The sequence below is a fragment of the Silene latifolia genome, chromosome 3 (genome assembly GCF_048544455.1).
Source record: "Silene latifolia isolate original U9 population chromosome 3, ASM4854445v1, whole genome shotgun sequence".
In the NCBI taxonomy this organism is placed as follows: Eukaryota; Viridiplantae; Streptophyta; class Magnoliopsida; order Caryophyllales; family Caryophyllaceae; genus Silene; species Silene latifolia.
In genome coordinates, this window is record NC_133528.1 from 19,398,120 (window position 1) to 19,417,248 (window position 19,129).

Consider the following 19,129-nt stretch of genomic DNA (forward strand, 5'->3'; position numbering starts at 1 on the left):
AAGTACAATCGTAAGCATATACAAAGTATAATGTATAACTCCAGGCATCTCGCATCGCACATAATGAACAAGCAAGAATATATCTTTGTATAACTCTATAAATTGAATGTACAACTCTAGACATATAATATATAACTCTAACCATAGAATGTATAATTCCAACTACTCACAATATGTGTGCCTCTAATCTGCTAATTATGTTTTATAACTCTTAGATTTTTGGTGCATGTTTGTAGGTTTTCGTCCAGGTCAGCACTGACGATGAAGATCATTACTCTTGCATTTGCATAAATTACCTCTCTGAGCAGATCGAGTACCTTGATAATCGTTCTTACGAGGACGATCTTCTGAAATTACCATACGGAGGGATTGCGCGTATTACTGTTAGTCTTATAAAACAGGTGACTAGATTAATTACCAGCTCCATTTGTTTTGTTAATTGGTCTTCCCCTTTTAAACGCCTTGCCTAACTTCCGCCAGGCTGATGCAATGGGAAAGTATATGGCCTACAAAGGGCTCGACAAAGGCAAGAAAGTTGAAGGGTTTCCTTTTGTCAACATTAAATTCAACTGGCAGGGATCAGGACATACTGTCAATGACTATGGTCTTTACGTCATGGTTCATATGTTCTTTGTACCGTGGAGAGCCATTCGACTGTACCATAGGGACAAAGGAAAGCAATGACCTCATGCGAGCGGAAATTGCTGCAACCCTTGTCCTCAGTGACATTAACTTGGACAGGGAAGCTGTGTTATCCAGGGTAACAGCTTTTAAGGAGCTTAAAGACCGTGAAATGGAGGAGGTGCATGATAAACAGAGGCTAGCCGGCAACACACGTAGAAGGAAGAGAGGTGTTGGAATCGCCGGAGAGAACAGTTCTGCTAAACGACCTTGCTCTAAAGTCAGTTCAACCTATCAGACTCCACCTTCCAAAGTAGCCCTGGGCCGGACGCCGTCTAGTCGGGCCCTCTCAGCTGTTAATAGCCGCTCCCGGGGTAAGGGCGATGGCCTTGGTTGCACCACATATTGCGGGGAACCAGACGCCGACCTTACAGTGGTCGCCAAGATGTTGAAGTTGAACAAGGCATTAATTAGGGATATCCCGGTGTATCGCAAACAAGTGGCTGATTACGTTTTCCTTGATGACTACAAATTTCCAAATAAGTAAGTTGTCTAAAATCATAATGTTTTATCATATTAAGTTTTATCAATATAGAGACATTTCCATACTGGAATTCTACATTATTTTGCGTAGAGTTTTACAGTATATGCTCAGAGTTGTACAATATATACTTTGGAGTTATACATTAGAGGCCTGGAGTTATACCTAGAGTAATACATGGAGTTATATGTTTCATCACTGAAGTTATATATATCGTTAATGGAGTTACACATTCCTAAAGCTGAGTTATACGTTTCATCGGTGAAGTTATGCGAGTCATTTTAATAGTCGTTACCTTCCCATTTAGTATACGTTATAGCACGATTAACACTTTGTCTCGAACTACGGTGAACCACTTGTGAGTTATGGCGGCACGGAACAATTAATAGGTTGCAAATGTTGTCTATGCTCCCTGAGACGCCAATGGATGAAAAAGTGATTGAGTGTTGGTCCTTGTTGCTTAATCGATTGGAGGCAGAGGATTGCGCGATTTTTCGTTCGTTTTTCTTCGGTATCCGTCATATGGTATGGTCCTAATCAATCCTTTAATATGCTATAAGAGTTTCACATACCCTCTTTAAAACTTTCACAATGGAAAATAAGTCTAAAGTTATACATACCCTCCATGGAGTTAAACATTTTGTTTTGAGAAGTTATTAACAACCAGTATGAACTTAGGCATTCTTCATTATGCTATAAGAGTTACTGTGCAACTCCAATGCACAACCCCTATAACTCCTCTGGTATCCTCACACATATACTTCTACTTGAACAGGAAACAATCTTGAGCCTTGTACGAAACCCTGTCCAACAAACACCGGACACCGAAAGGTTGTACAATATGTGGGACGTCTTCCGAATCGACTGTGGCAAATATTTCAGCTTGAAGGCTGATTTAATCTTCGTACCCATTAAGATTGAAGCCCATTATGCATGTGCATGTATCAACTTTAATTCTAGGACGATTGATCTTCTGGACAATAAGTACTATTCAAGTCCTGGCCAATCGGAGATATGCAAAGCGTGTCACGTTATTGTAAGTGGAATTAAATTGTAATTATGTTCAACTAAAAAGTGTTGTCACCGCTTTTACAATTTCACTTTTTGACGTTCTTGTCTGTGCCAGGCGAGCCTCATGAGCGACTACCTGGAGTCTAGGGACGACGAGAAGGACAGAGGGAAAGACATACCGGCGTTCCAGTTCCGTCAGATCCAGTTTGCCTGGCATAAGCAAACGATAAACGACACCGAGTCTGGCTTGTTCGCCATGATGCACATGTTAATGTACGAGGGTGATAGTTTTGGTCACGTTGATCTCGAGAGGAAGGTGAACCGTCGATATTTGGTGATCCAGTTGGCAGTGACGCTTGTCCTAGCTGACATGAACATCATCGGGGAAGGAGTTCTGTCCAAGGTCAACGGTTTCATTGGCGAGAAATTACAGATCTTGAAGCAAGTAGAAGCGATTTAAAAAAGCGGCACGCGGAGAGCGGATAAAAACCTGCGAAAAAATAGAATGTATTTCCTTTGATTCTGTATTCTCTTTTTTTGCAACTCTAGTATGTTGTCAAGAAACTCCTTAACAACTTAGACAACTTTTTGGAATAGATTGTTACTATATCATCTTGGTCAGTCATAATTAAAATCCAAGTTTTACAGATATGTATTAGAGTTATACACTCTGTGAAGTAAAGTTATACAAATTATGTACAGGAGTTATACAACACATGACTGCAGTTATGAAAAAAAGGCAAAATTTAATAGACAGCTAAGAGTTATACAAAAAATATCAAGAGTTATACAAACTGTGTACAAGAGTTATACAACATATGACTGCAGTTATGTAAAAGGGAAATTTTATTAGACAGTTATGAGTTTTACAAAAAATAACAAGAGTTATACAAATTGTGTACAAGAGTTATACACTCTGTGAAGTACAGTTATCCATATATGGGTAAGAGTTTTACTTAAAGCCACTGAAATTATAATTCGTTCTTAAAGCCACTTTTAAATATTGGATATTTTGCCATGAACAGAAGTTAAAGAAATTGTTTAAAAGAGTTATACAACATTAGCTTGAAATTTCACACACCATATTACTGAAGTTATATAATCTGGAAGGTGCAATCCCCCTTCAAAATAGACAAAAGCTAGCTATTAAATACCCCTTCCGTCTCACCAGATTTTTTACCTTTTAAAGAAAAAAAGATTGTAAATAATTTGTTAAGACAGAGGTATTTTTCTACTGCCTACTACTACAGCATGTTAAGTTTCTCTATTCTTCTTCTTCTTCGTCTTCTTCTTCTTCTTCTTCTTCTTCTTCTTCTTCTTCTTCTTCTTCTTCTTCTTCTTCTTCTTCAGATGCTGGTGAAGACGGTGGATGCTCAGAGAATGGGTTAGGGCAGTTCCGTTTATCGTGGTGTGCCATTTGTTTATAGTTATTACACAAGCGTTTTGGCTTACAAGCCAAGGCAATGGCTTTCGCGTTAGCGGACACCATTCTTTTACCGCTGCCTTTGTTTTTCGATTGTTTTGGTGGAAGTATTGTTACCTCGTCACTGGCGGGGCAACCAAGGATTTGCTCAAATTCCTACTACTTAGTTAAATCTTTCTTGTACGGTAAAAGTTTCTCCTTGAACTCTCTAATTAAGGAGGTTAAGTTCACAACTTCAGTCACACTCGTGCAACGAAGCAAACCAATGGTTGCATGAACTTCTGACCACAACTTCACCATCGCAACTTCTTTTCCATCAGCGCTACTATTAGAATCCGTTTGTTCACCATCACATTCTGATAATCTGAATTGCAATGCATCTTTTCTCCATCTTGTAGAAACGTAATCATCTGGAATTGTCTTCTTCCCGTTAGCCGACAAAATCCATACTATATGTCGGCATAGATATCTCATCCTTTCAAACATCATACAGCTGCAATGTGTAGCCAGTGTACCTGTAATAAAGTTAAATTATGCCGTTAGTAGTCCTATACATATAATAATAAGAGTTAAACATTATCAACGTAGAGTTATACATATGGCAACAAGAGTTATACATTCTGAAAGCTTAAGTTATTCAAACTCTAATCACGGTTATACTACAAATAGTCATTAGTGAAAAATTGAATAAGTTCTAATGTTATTCTGAAAGTAGAGTTATACATATAGCAACAAGAGTTATACATTCTGAAAGCTAAAGTTATTCAAAATGTAATCAGAGTTATACTACAAATGACAACAGTTCAGTGAAAAATTGAATAACTTCTAATGTTATTCTGAAAGTAGAGTTATACATATGGCAACAAGAGTTATACATTCTGCAAGTAGAGTTATGCATATAATAAGAAGAGTTATACATTCAGAAAACTTAAGTTATTCAAAATGTTGTCGATTTATACTGAGATAACTGCAGATTCGGTGAACAATTGTATAACTTCTATGTTCGACAATGTAACTTTGGCACTATATCTAGCAACTTGATCAACTACCACATAAAGTTTATGCCAAAATGTTGTTACCTGGGTTGTACTCTACGTTGAAACTTTTTCATCGATTGAATCCTTTACGACAAGTCACTTCAACTCCATCGACTTCAAAGATAGCCCCGGTCTTACATGTATCGATTGAGCAAATGACCTCTACTTGGAATTCCTTGAAAACCTCACGGGTATAAACATTTGACGCATGTTCCTCTATGGGTAAATGCGTCCCCGATGCCGGTGTTGAGTGTCGGTTTTCATGGTCAAGTCTCTTCTGTGTATGCCGTTGATGGTCCATAGCGCTTTCAAAACGCATCCAAAACTCCACTAACGTACCTGACTTCTTCTCGAACTTCTTAAAAAAACTATTCGCTCTCGATCTCTCGGGTTGTCCTCATTACACCACCCATGTTCAAGTCCCCGCAATGCGCCATCACCCATTGGCTCCTTTTATCGTACGTCAGTAAACCACTCTTCGTTCACAAGACCATGCGCTTCCATTATTTTCGCCCACCTACGGTCAAAGGCGTCGCTTCTAGGTTGTCGTCCCATATAATGTTGTTCAATTTCTCAAGGAATTCCTTATAATCCTCCCTTGTCACCCCGAACTTCGATGGCACCTTGTTCATTATATGCCACATGCAAAATCGGTGGCGTGCAGTCTTGAAGGCAAGGGGTACGGCCTTAATAATGCCCGCATCCTGATCTGTGATAATGTACTTGGGTTCCTTTCCACCCATAGCATTCAAAAACCTGTTGAAAACCCACTGGAAGGATTCATGGTCTTCATTGGCAATCAATGCCCCACAGAATGTCACTGACCGCTTATGGTGATCTATTCCAGTGAATGGCGTGAAAATCATATCGTACTTGTTTGTTGAGTATGTTGGGTCCTACGACACTGCATCTCCAAAAATGGAGTAGTTCCTTCTAGCAGATTCAAGCCCATATTGCCCTTCAAGGTCGTTATCCTTGTCAACTTCATAATCAAAATAAAACCCCTGCCTATTTTGTGCCATATTCTTGAACCGGTCAATGAACAATTGACCGTCCCGTTTATGGATGAAGAACTTCACATCTCGGTGGAAGTTCTTAAAATCAGTTAAGGATGCACCAATGTTCTCGAACCCGTTTACGAACTCCTTACACATGTTGTACGTCCTAGTTGCTCCTATCCTCAAGCAGTGGACAACAAATCCGATCGATCTTTGATTAATAACCAAGAATTCCTCAACTATAACTCTTTCAGCTTTTCTTATAACTTCATGAAACATATGCATAACTCCATTGATTGATTGTGCAACTACTTATTATTTATAACTCTTAGGTTTACATAACTCTATCATCTCGGTGTATAACTTTAGAAGTTTGCCATTCAATTAGTGGAGGTTTGATTAATAGTAAACTAACCCTTGAGTTGTACATTATAAAGTACTTGTGAAAATCTTGTATGTTCCGCGACATCTTTTGAAACTGACGATCCTCACTCGATACAAGCTCGTGATTATGCCCCATGTGGAATCGGTCAATTACTAGTACTCCATTCTTCATAAATATCCTGACATGTGCTTTACACCCTACCCTCTTGACTGTATATTTCCTCTGGTTCGCAGTTCTTTTCCCCCATTGCATTTCTTCTTCCCTAATCTCGGTCTCATTTTTTTTAATTACCGCCTCTCCTTTTGGGACATATGTGAATCCCTCTCTGTTGCAAACCAGCAACTTTGACTTGATTTCACCGTCGCGCCATTTTTTCGTCGAGTACTTCCGAACATCAAACCCGGACGCCAATGCATAAACTTTATAGAATGTCACTGACTCGTCGATTTCAAAAAATTGTTGCCCTACATAAGGTGTAAACTCCGCTGCCAAATGCTTACAATACTCGGGCCACGCCTTACGACCATCTGAGCAGAATCAAATATCCATGAAATGATTAACAAATACATAACTCTACGCATATACTGTATAACTCTATGCACAGACTGTATAACTCTGGGCACAGACTGTATAACTTTGGGTATATAATGTATAACTATAGTCACACTCTGTATAACTCTAGTACTTCGATGTATAACTCTAGGTAGATACTGTATAACTCTAGTCATACAATGTATAACTCTATGCACAGACTATATAACTCTAGACACAGTTTGTATAACTCTAGTCATACAATGTATAACTCTAGTCACAGTCTGTATAACTCTAGTCATAGTCTGTATAACTCTAGTCATACAATGTATAACTCTAGGGACAGACTGTATAACTCTAGTCATACAATGTATAACTCTATACACAGTTTGTATAACTCTAGTCATACAATGTATAACTCTAGTCAAACAATGTATAACTCTAGTGACAGTTTGTATAACTCTAGTCATACAATGTATAACTCTAGTGACAGTTTGTATAACTCTAGTCATATAATGTATAACTCTAGTCATACAATGTATAACTCTTAGCATATAATGTATAACTCTAGACACAGTCTGCATATGCTAAGAGTTATACATTATATGACTAGAGTTATACATTGTAGACTGTATTACTTTAGTTTCAGAATGTATAACTCTAGTCATACAATGTATGACCCTTACCCATATATGGATGACTGTACTTCATAGAGTGTACAACTCTTGTACACAATTTGTATAACTCTTGTTATTTTTTGTTAAACTCATAACTGTCTAATAAATTTTGCCTTTTTCATAACTGCAGTCATGTGTTGTATAACTCTTGTACACAATTTTTATAACTCTTGATATTGTTTGTATAACTCATAGCTGCCTACTAAATTTTGCCTCTTTTCATAATTGCAGTCATGTGGTGTTTAACTCCTGTACAAAATTTGTATAACTCTGGTCAGACAATGTATAACTCTAGTCATATAATGTATAACTCTAGGTACAGACTGTATGACTCTAGGCATATAATGTGCAACCCTCCACATCCTATAACTTCACTTAATGAATGTATAACGTAAGCAATTACATGAATAACTATATCAAAATTGGTTGTTTAGTAAGAGTTTTTACGCAAAAATTCCGGTTAGAATTACTCTGTTACCTGAAGCTGCAGCAAATTGTCAAAGAGTTTTACAAAAAACCAGTGGAGTTATAACACGATGAATATAAGCACTGCATGAGTACACTGTATTATTGAAGTTAGGATTATTTAACAGAAATACTCCAAACTATCGACCACCTTCTCAAAATACTCTGAACCTTAATTTAACTCACAATAAACCAAACTATTAACCTTGTCTTCTCATATCATACTCGAGACATTTTTAACTCGTAAAATCAGGTCAAAAGTTTAGTAGATCCCATCACCACCAGTCCACCACTTTGTCTCCCTCTCAACTTCACCTTTCTCCCATTTACAACCACTTTTTACCACCGTGGCCACCACCGTCTCATCGCCATTTTCTCCCCATTAAACCAGAACAATCCAGACCGATACCATACATGTGAGCAACCTAAAAAAACCACCATTCTCTCTACAATTAACACTAAAATCCATGATTAAATGCTTGTACTAAATTAGCATGCTATAACCACCAAAACTCCAAAAGGTAATGGATATTTGGCTGAACAAGAGTACTGGATTAGAAATATAAAACATTCCGTCTCCTTAATCTCGAAACTGTCGACAGCCAAAAATCAAGAGTACTGGATTACAATAGCATGCTATAACCAACAAAGCTCTCAAAATAGCATTTCCGCCATTACAATATGGAATAATAAAGAGCTTTGTTTTTAGATCTCCTCATTAGCAAAATATAAGGCGACAAGAAAAATTGATTTTTGGCTGAACAAGAGTACTGGATATTGATTGCCCAAAGCTAAGCTACCATAACTCTCATCTCATCTCTTCATGGTGTACATTGTCACATCAAACTCTTTTTCCCAATTAATTTTCAGTCCGCCAAAATCACTACGGAGTACACCAACACTGTCGCCTCCTCATCTCCCATGTTTCAATTGATGTCATTTTTCAGAAACCCTAGATCCCAAAATCGATTTGGGGGTAAATATTAATTTAGTGTTTGGGAGGTTGTGAGGTGGTCGTTGTGAATTGTGATGGTAGTGAGTTGGGATTAGGTGGCCAGTTGAGTTGGGTGTAGGTGGTTATGGGTGGATGGAGACGGTTGTGGTTGATGTTGGATTGTTGGTAATGTGGTGAGTCTGGTGATAGGGTGGTTTATGGGTGAGTTTGTAAGGGAAATTAAAGGGAAGCTACTTGCTAAACAGGTAGCCGGTTACTTAGTGTAATACGAGAAGAGAGTGTGGATAGTTTGTTATATTATGAGTTAAATTAAGGTTCAACGTATTTTGAGAAGGTGGTCAATAGTCTGGAGTATTGCTGTTAAATAACCCTTGAAGTTATACATATACGTGTCACAGTTTTACATAAACCCACTGAAGTTTGCCATCATTTTTTACCATGAACAAAATGAAAAAACAAATCTAATGAACAATGATGAACACAAATGAAATAACTACAAGCTACAATAATGAACATCAATCCAAAATTACATATAGCGAACATCAAGTATTCTTGAACATCAAGCTACAATAATAACGTAGACACAAATACGAAAGCAAACAACTCACCATCGACGGCAACTTCAATCTGCATATGATCCATTTCACAAACACTCACCGTCATTTTGATCGTCTTTCTCTGATGAACAATGACAATATTTTGATCTTCAACAAAGCGAATAAATTTTAACGGATGAACAATGAAGTACTTTATCTGATAACAATTTATTTATCTAATGATCAAAGAAGTAGTTTTACAGTTGGGATGAAATTTCTCTTCCTTTTTTGATGATTTATACTGGATTTTACAGGATTTAGGTGAATTTGTATGGTGATTTTTATGGATTTTGCTTGTGTGAGAGGTTTTGAATGGTGAATGAAGAGGGAAAGCATGCAAACTGATATATTTGTGTTTGTTTAATCCTTTTGTACGTGAGATTTGTACCAAAAATAGGACAGAAAACAGTGGCAGTGGACCCTCTTTCATGCAACAACCATTTCCTTTTTTTTTTGCTCTAAAAAACGCCCCTCTCTCTCCTTATCTCATCCCTTCAATCCCTTCATCCAAGGGTTCTTATAAGGACTTAGAGAGAGAGAGAGAGAGAGGGAGGTAGGATCAGGTGAGAACGAACTATCTAACCTTTATTAAATTAAAAACACAATACAGTAACATTTTTTTGTTTCTTCAACATGCTATCCCACGAGCTCTCTGATGACAACCTCCCTTTCACTTCACCTTCTTTCACATATTGTCACCGGAGTCGGAGCTCCGGTAAGCTAACACCAGCAATACGCTCGTTTGACGGCCGCGCACCACACCTGCGTCTCCGATAGCTACCACGACCATATACCTTCCAACAGTACCATTGCCAGCAGTACTAATTTTTTGTTTCTTAATCTTCTCATTTCCTATCACCTCGTCGGCGGCGCCTAAACCACCCCTTGCCGGCGTGATGCTTCAAAAGGCGACGAATCTAATTTGGCCGTACAACTTTGACAATGTTTCTCATTTTTCCCCCTTTCCTCTAACCCCGATCTAATGCCCCTCAACCACTTCTGTCGACCCTCGCCGGAGCTATAGATTCTCTCGCCGGCGTGATGCTACCAACGGTGACGGAGTTGATTAAGCTTCAATTTATATACATTAATCAATGATGCATATAACCCCTATTTTAATGTATCTTAACATTGATACACAAAATTATTCATTAGATACATCGAAATTGATCTGAGATACATCAATATTTAACCTAGATACATTAATTTCATTAGCTCCAACAGTGATGAATCTGACGACGCCGGCGAACAGCCATGATGCCGTTGGAACTCCGACAATCAGCCTTGGAATCCACCAGCCGTGCAATCGACTTCGACGACCCTTCACTCCACCATCTACCGTGGTTCACTCCTACTTCTACACCACTCATCGGTCACCCTGGATACACAAAAAGTAGGGTACAAATGACGGCGGCGTTAGCGATGATCAGCGGTGTTGAGAGTTGGTATGGAGTGAATGAATTAATTAGAGATTAGGCTGAAATCTGCGGTGTTTGCGGCGTCGCCAAAGTCGTCTGAGTTGGACAAAGCTGCCCTTCGTCATACGAAGGTAGTGGTGGTGATGAAGCGACTCGTTGTCAGTAGGGTGGTGGTCAGTAGTAGTTATGCTGGTGAATGGGAATACCAAATGGCGAGTAGGATTGGACGGTATTATGTATTATGTAGAACAATTATCAAAAAATAAGTTAGAAGAACCTTCTTACGAGTGATAATAATTGAATTGTTTTAAAAAGAAGAGTGATTATTGAAATTGAAGGGACATCACTCATGAGCATCGACAACGTCACTTGATATTGGGCCTTCTTACATTTTTTTCATTTTTTCATTTTCTTTTTACATTTTCTTGTCGGTGTTAATGTTTTTCATTATTGAGGGAGGCTGTAGTGTTTGAAGAGGGATTAGTTATCTAATTTGGAGTGTATTTGTTTTTAGATACATTAAAATTATTGTTAGATACATTAAATATATTATTAGATATATTAATTATAAAGTGAGAAAAAAGTGTACATGAGACATATATTTTAATGTTTGTAGAAGATGTAAGTGTATATACAAAAAAGATGGAAAAAAATATATCTAGAATTCATGTGAAAAGTGTTACGAAATATTATAGTATAATATTATATGGATGTCCATATCTAGAATATTCTAGAGTGTGTTATTTTATGGAAACCCTACCCTGATTGTATGTGTATATATACCCCTTCACAATGGAATAATATACAGTTATGTCTCTCTCTAACTTTCTCTCTACAATTCTCTTGTCTTTATTTCACAACACGTTATCAGCACGAACCCTAACCGGCTGGGCAAATAAAATTAACGACTAGTACTTATTATTCAGATCTGATAATCGGGAGGTTCATATCAGATCTTATTCTTTTATTACGCTTATCCAGGTATGTACATCGATAAACCAAGTAGTTGAATTAAATTTCGTAAGATTCATATTCATACATATATAACATTTTTCGAACAATAAGCGTGAGAATTTGGTACAATTGTTATATGCATGATTGTTAAATCCCTAAATTTATTAAGCTTTCAAACTGGTACGGTCTCCTTACTTGATACGTCTATTATTATAACCAAGTTTTGATATGCAAGTACGCAACTATACATAATCTTCGTTCTCTATCTACGTAATGTTGACATATACAGATTAATATTTATGTAGATCTCTGTTTCTCTATCTTCATAATCTATGCAAGTATAATCTATGCATGTATACTGACTGAACATGGCAATTACACATAGAATAAACTTGACAATTGCATGTTAACTCATTGAATGCACTGGATCATGCTATGGTTAATTAGTTAAAGTTTGTTTTAACCCCTTCACATATAGGTAATTCACTTGTTATTCCCAAATAGCAGCTGTAGCATTATGTGATATTGATTCATTATATTATAATTTGTCCATCTCGCTACATGCATCTATTCCTTAGCGTTTAAATTATTTTTGTTATTGTTCATTGAACTATGATATTCATGAATATATATAAGACATTTATCAGTCTTGTAAAATTTACATATTTGGACCTGAAGTTTCATATATGCGATCACAATTTTGACAAAGGACATATCATATACTTTTGGATATGTAATTCCAAAAGATTTATTTTACAAAGATGAGAGATATGTCCATATTATAACTTTGGCTTGAAGTTCAAAGTTTTGAAGGTGTGTATTAATTTAACACTGTCTCATCAGTACAATATTTTCATATTGTATAAGTGTAAGTGGCCAGAAGTCCACGTGTAAATGCTAGTGGCCAGAAGTTCACAACTGTGTTTTTGGACCGTAAATGAGTTTAGAGCGGTCTTTATGAAAGGCAAATTTATTATTTGCGACTTGATTCTTGTTCATCTGAAGTTGAACAGTATAATGAGATATGAAATTTGATCTATTCTTTGAAGTTGAATGTGACATCTCATAAAGACTCTGTTTGTAACACAGATCAAGAATATGGCGTTATGATAAGCCTAACATTGCGGCCTTAATTGAGCCTAATAATATGGCATTTGATGAGTCAAGTAAAGAAGCCTTAATTGAGCTTAATGATGTGGCCTTATTGAGCCAAATTTGTTCATTGAAAGAAATGAAAATATCTCATGAAAGTGAATATTTCATGAAAGATCATATGAAAATACTCAAAGAGTAATATATTCCTTATTGGAATATGGACAAGTCTTGCCTACATATATGAGACACATATTGTGTCATATGTCACATCATTTATCCGGTTGGATAAAGTATTACTAACCATAAGATTAGCGTGATGAATATAGTCAACAAAAAATATGGTATGTGATAAGTGAAATTATTGAGATATATACATCCAATTTTGATTAAAGTTTGCCGTGTATTTTTGGCAAACTAAGAAAGTTGACATGAAATGATTCATATGTGACAAATTAAAGCCATCCGGGTTCTTACTATACCCGTTTTGATAAACCTTGAGTTTATCTTCAAGAAAAGATAAGTGCTGAAATTCTCTCGTGTAGAAATTTTATTAAAAGCAAGACACTACACTGAGATTGAGTATGTATGATGTTGGAGATCTAAACACTACTCGATATTGAATAAAGAACTTAAATGTTCGTGTATGGATTGACATTATATTGAGTGTAATCACATAATGATTTTTTCGAGTAGTTCCGTGATTAGAAATCACATTGATTTTTATATAAAATCGTTGATCTCTTAAATTGGGCATTGTAAATCAAAGACATTAAAAATTCAATCGCATTACACATTTCTTCCAGAAATATCTGTTATAGTACAAATATGCCCATATAAATTCTCATCGATGATATGAGAAATTGAGATCTAAGGTGGTTATGATAAATATTTAGACTATACATTGGTTATAGTTTTTACCACCTTAGGGGGAGAAATGTGAGTTAAAAGCTGGTAAAAACAAATATGATCCCATACTGAACCAGAAGTTCAGAGAAATGTTGTACATTAAATTCATTGAGTAGAGGATTTTGAATTTGATATAACAAAATGTTTTACCAGATTAATACAAGTACACATGAAGTGTAGTATAAGGAAAGTTAAGATAAATTTACGGTTCCAATGAATGTGAAATAGCAAGTTCAAGCAGTTGGTATGACATATAATTGCTATATTTGAAGTGTCCCTGAAGTGACACGATATCTGAAGGATAATAGATGGCTTAAATGAATATAATGGTACCACATACATATTCAGATTCAGATATCATTAAACAGTACTGATATCATCAAGAGATGATGAAATTATTTCGATATATTTATGGAACCTACATATATTTGCGCGCGATATTTTAAGTACTTTATAAATGGGGATCGTAAATTTAAGTCCATTTTAATTGTCGACATATAATCTATGATTATAAATGAGCTCATGGACTAGATGTCCACTTATTGACTTGAAGTCAATTTAAATTATCTATATTGGAAAAGGAAACTGTACAGTTTTCATTATCGAGTCATCATCATGTGCATATAGATAGTAAGTTCATCATTGCATTTAGTTTTAATTATTATTGGATTATTTTAGGATATGTTGTTTAGAACTTAGTTTCATATCATATGCATGCACATGTTTCATAATATAATTTTGAATGGATAATGTTGGAAAGGAGAAATATATTTTACTTCTATGAGGATAACTCCCTGTAGGAGCCTCTTATAAATGATCATCAATTGTTAATGGTTGATCAGTTGAGTTATTGAAAACTCTTGATGAAATATATAAACCTCTACAATACGATTGAAAGATATCGTAATTAGTTCTAAAATGAAACATCAAAACTCTTATAGAGTTTATTTGAAAAGTTATTGTCTCAGCTTGAACTTTGAGCATATTGAATGAGCTTTTGCTAAACATGTGAATTTTATGGTCCAGAAGTACCATAACGTTTAGAATAATGTAGTGAAAATCTACAATGAAAAATGTCAATCCATACATATATATGGTTTAGCAAAGAAAATCGCTCAAAGGTATTGGATGATTTATTCAATAATTATTGGATTGATTTTTCTTAAGACAAGGATTAAGGAATGATGGCTACACTCTTTTTCCCTTCGACTAAGTTTTTTGTCCCAATGGGTTTTTCCTAGCAAGGTTTTTAACGAGGTAGCACTATAAGCGCATTATTACGCTATAGTCATGATCGTCATGATTGATTGAGATGACAATTGTTTTAGATATATAATGTTATGTCGTTTATTGAGGAGAAACTATATCATCTATTGCGGAAACTCTATCAAAATTATGGAGGTATTAATTGAAATGAAGAACTAAGAGTTATGAAATGATTATATCAAGACTGTGAGATGTCAAAGAAATATGATATCGAAGCTGTCATGGATTTCTATTGATCGAAGATTCAAGTTTATTAACCACAATGGGTATTACTTCAACGATCGAGAAGTTATGTCAAATCATGGATCATTTCAAGATTTATCAAGTTACGTAATCATCAGGGGGAGTAGCACGCGTTGTACTCTTTTTCCTTAGCCATGGTTTTGTCCCACTGGGTTTTCCATGGAAAGGTTTTAACGAGGCAACATGTTATGTGTGTTTGAAGATTAGTGTACTCTTTTCCTTCACTATTGTTTTTCCCACGGGGTTTTCCTAGGAAGGTTTTTAATGAGGCATCTTCTTCAGTGATGGACATCCAAGGGGGAGTGTTACGAAATATTATAGTATAATATTATATGGATGTCCATATCTAGAATATTCTAGAGTGTGTTATTTTATAGAAACCCTACCCTGATTGTATGTGTATATATACCCCTTCACAATGGAATAATATACAGTTATGTCTCTCTCTAACTTTCTCTCTACAATTCTCTTGTCTTTATTTCACAACAAAAAGTATATTGTATCGATGATTCTCTAAAGTATATTTGAGATTTGCAAAAAATATAAATATGTCAACTACACCTTTTTTTCCACCAAATTTCAAATACACTTTATGATATTATTAGGTACGCTTTTTACATAGATTATAAATACGTTATATGTAAAAATGTAGATACACTTTTTTTTTTCATATTAGGTACATTTTCTCGAACATGTAATACAAAAAATATAAACTATCTAAATACACAAAATATTATTTCAGATACACAAAATATTATTTCAGATACACAAAGTATGTTATTTAGATACACAAAATCTCATTATAGACGGCACATATCCGTCTATAACTAAAGACGGGTCAAATACAATACCACATTTCTAATAGGACAAGCAACAAGTGGGGTGGTGGGGCCCAAAAATGTCACCACTTTCAACCTATTTGACCCGTCTTTAGCTATAGACATCCGTCTATAGCAAGACTAGCTGATTTAGATATACCTGTATGACATGACTCTATACACAAAAAATAAACCCCAAATGAAAAATCAAAATCGCCACTCACTCATTCACTCCATCGGATATACATCAATTTCCACCCTTTTTTCTTCTTTGATTAATGAGAAGGTGAACAGCAAGATTCCATCAACATTTTTCAATTTTCATAGATGACAAACCAATCTCATAGATTTCATTAACAGCACCACAAAACAACAAAAAATCACAAAAGCTTGATTGCATCAACATTTACCACACAAATCAAACAAATCTCAAACAATTTCCTAACATCACCGATAAAATTTACAAAGACGCTTGCATTGCATAAGCTAAGCAATCTGTTCATCAAGATTAAGATGGGGATTAAAAGAAGGAGCCAGATGGAATCGCATCCTCTTGACTCTTGTTTTCATGGGTGAAGGTCGTGGTGATGACGGTAGCTAGACGGTGGATTGGGGCCGTCGAGGGTAGCTCGTGATGTTGCCGACGTCATTTAGTGTAAATTTAATGTACCTAATAATTAATGGCGTGGGATCATCGTCAATCATTCTTCTTTTTCTTTAAACTCAATTTGATCAGAAAGAAAGTTAATGTATCTGATCGCTATATTAATGCATCTCAGTCCAAATTTAATGTACCTAATAATTAATCTTGTGTATATATGTTTTTTTTTTTGGTTACAGTGTATATATGTTAAGATACATTAAAATAGAGGTGAGATACATCAAAATTTAGTGTAGATACATTGAAATATATGGGAAACAATCGAAACGGAGATGATCAGGTATAAGCGGTGGCCCGTCGGAGTTGCCGCCGGCGAGGGTATTAATGAGATCGCCGGCTATACTTTCGTGAATGTGGAATCGATTGTCGGCTTGTTCACTAAAAAGTGGTACCGATAAGCGTCGACGGGTTTGATTGCTCCGGCGACGAGTTGTGTTGACGGAGTTGACTACGCCGGCGCCGGCGAGGTGATGTTGGACCTCCAACAATGGTCACTGACATGTTAGGATTGTGGACTTGTATCCCTTTGTATGATTGGGAATTGAATTTATGGGGGTTATTGTGAGATAGTGGGTGAGTAATATCACTAATATGGGTCGTTGATTTAGGTAATCTAAGGGCTGAGGTTTGTTCTCACCGTTTGCACCGAGTAGTCGTTCTCACCTGATCCTAAATCTCTCTCTCTCTCTCTCTCTCTCTCTCTCTCTCTCTCTCTCTCTCTCTCTCTATATATATATATATATATATATATATATATATAGAGTCGGGATCCGGTGAGAACTCCTAAATATTTGAGGATTGAGGATTAGTGAATACAATATCACATGTCCTTCAATACAATATCACGAAAAATCTGACATTTGCCAAAAAAAATTTTTTTTTTTTTTTAAAAAAAAAATTATAATTTTTTTTTCTGTACAGGTGTTTTTTTTTTTGTAATATTTTATCGAATAACCTGTGATATTGTATTGAACAACCTCTGATATTGTAACGAAATCCTCAATCCTCAAAAAGATAGTGTATCCTCACATGATCCCATTCCTATATATATATATATATATATAGTAATAAGATCATCTAAGTCCACCTCTTACATTTGAGTCCATAAGTCTCATTGTGAGCCTTTGGATCTTGAAAATGAAGGGATAGGATGAAACACAAAAAAGTGGGTTAATCCTCTAATTTTGCTCTCTTCCTCTAATTTTCTTATTAACTCCATTATTTCTCATCACTAAACATTAACCTCTCATTATCACATCTCCTCATTCTCTCTCTATATCTCACTTCTCCATATTCTCTAAAAAAAACCCAAAAAAAAAAAACCCAAAACACCAAACAAATAAAAAACCCAAAAAATCCAAATAAATCAATTACTCATCTATTCTTCATTCACCTAACACCACCCACCGAACACCACCACAGTCGCCACCCCCGCCCCCGCCACCACCACCACGGCGGCCGCCGCCACGGCGTTTTTTTTTTTTTTTTTTTTTTTTTTTTTTTTTTTTTAAACTTGTGTTTGGGTGTTCTTTTTATTTTTTTTGTTGTTTTTTCTCCTTATATCGTCTTGCTATATAATATTGTTTTAAATTTTTTTTTTTTTTTTTAATCTTAGATCTACTAAAATAGATCAATTTTCATTGACCCGTTTTTTTGTTCATTTCCGTTTTGTTATTTTTTTTTTCAATTTTCATGTTTTGGTCTTTATTTTTTCATTTCCGTTTTGTAGTTAATGTTTTGTTTTTTTTGACCCATCTCCGTTTTTTTTTTTTTTTGTTCATTTTTTTTTTTTTTTTCAATTTTCATGTTTTGGTCTTTTTTTTCCGGTTATTGACATTCTTACAAATTATAATTTGATTTCGTATTTAAAATTTTCTTTTGGTATTGTGTGATTTAGGATCTATTAAAATTACTTTATCGGTTAAAATTACACTTTTTTTCGTTGAAATTACACTTTTTCCGTTAAAATTACACTTTTTTTGGGTTAAAATTACACTTTTTTTCGTTAAAATTACACTTTTTACCGTTAAAATTACACTTTTTTCCGTTAAAATTACACTTTTTTTAGGTAAAAATCACAGTTTTTTCATTGTTAAAATTACACTTTTTACCGTTAAAATTACACTTTTTTTAGGTAAAAATCACAGTTTTTTCATTGTTAAAAATACACTTTTTTCCGTTAAAATTACACTTTTTTGTGTTAAAATTTCACTTTTTTTTCCGGTTAAAATTTTAGTACTAAATGTATTAGTTATGAAATCTCATTTTTTTTACTTTTTTCTTGTTGATATCACTTTGTTAATATCCGTCTTGTTATATATATTTGCCAAATTTCGTATTTCAAATTTTATTTTGGTATTATGTGATTTAGGATCTATTAAAATTACTTTATCGGTTAAAATTACACTTTTTTCCGTTAAAATTACACTTTTTTCCGTTAAAATCACACTTTTTTTGGTTAAAATCACAGTTTTTTCCTAGTTATAATTACACTTTTTTCCGTTAAAATTACACTTTTTTTCGTTAAA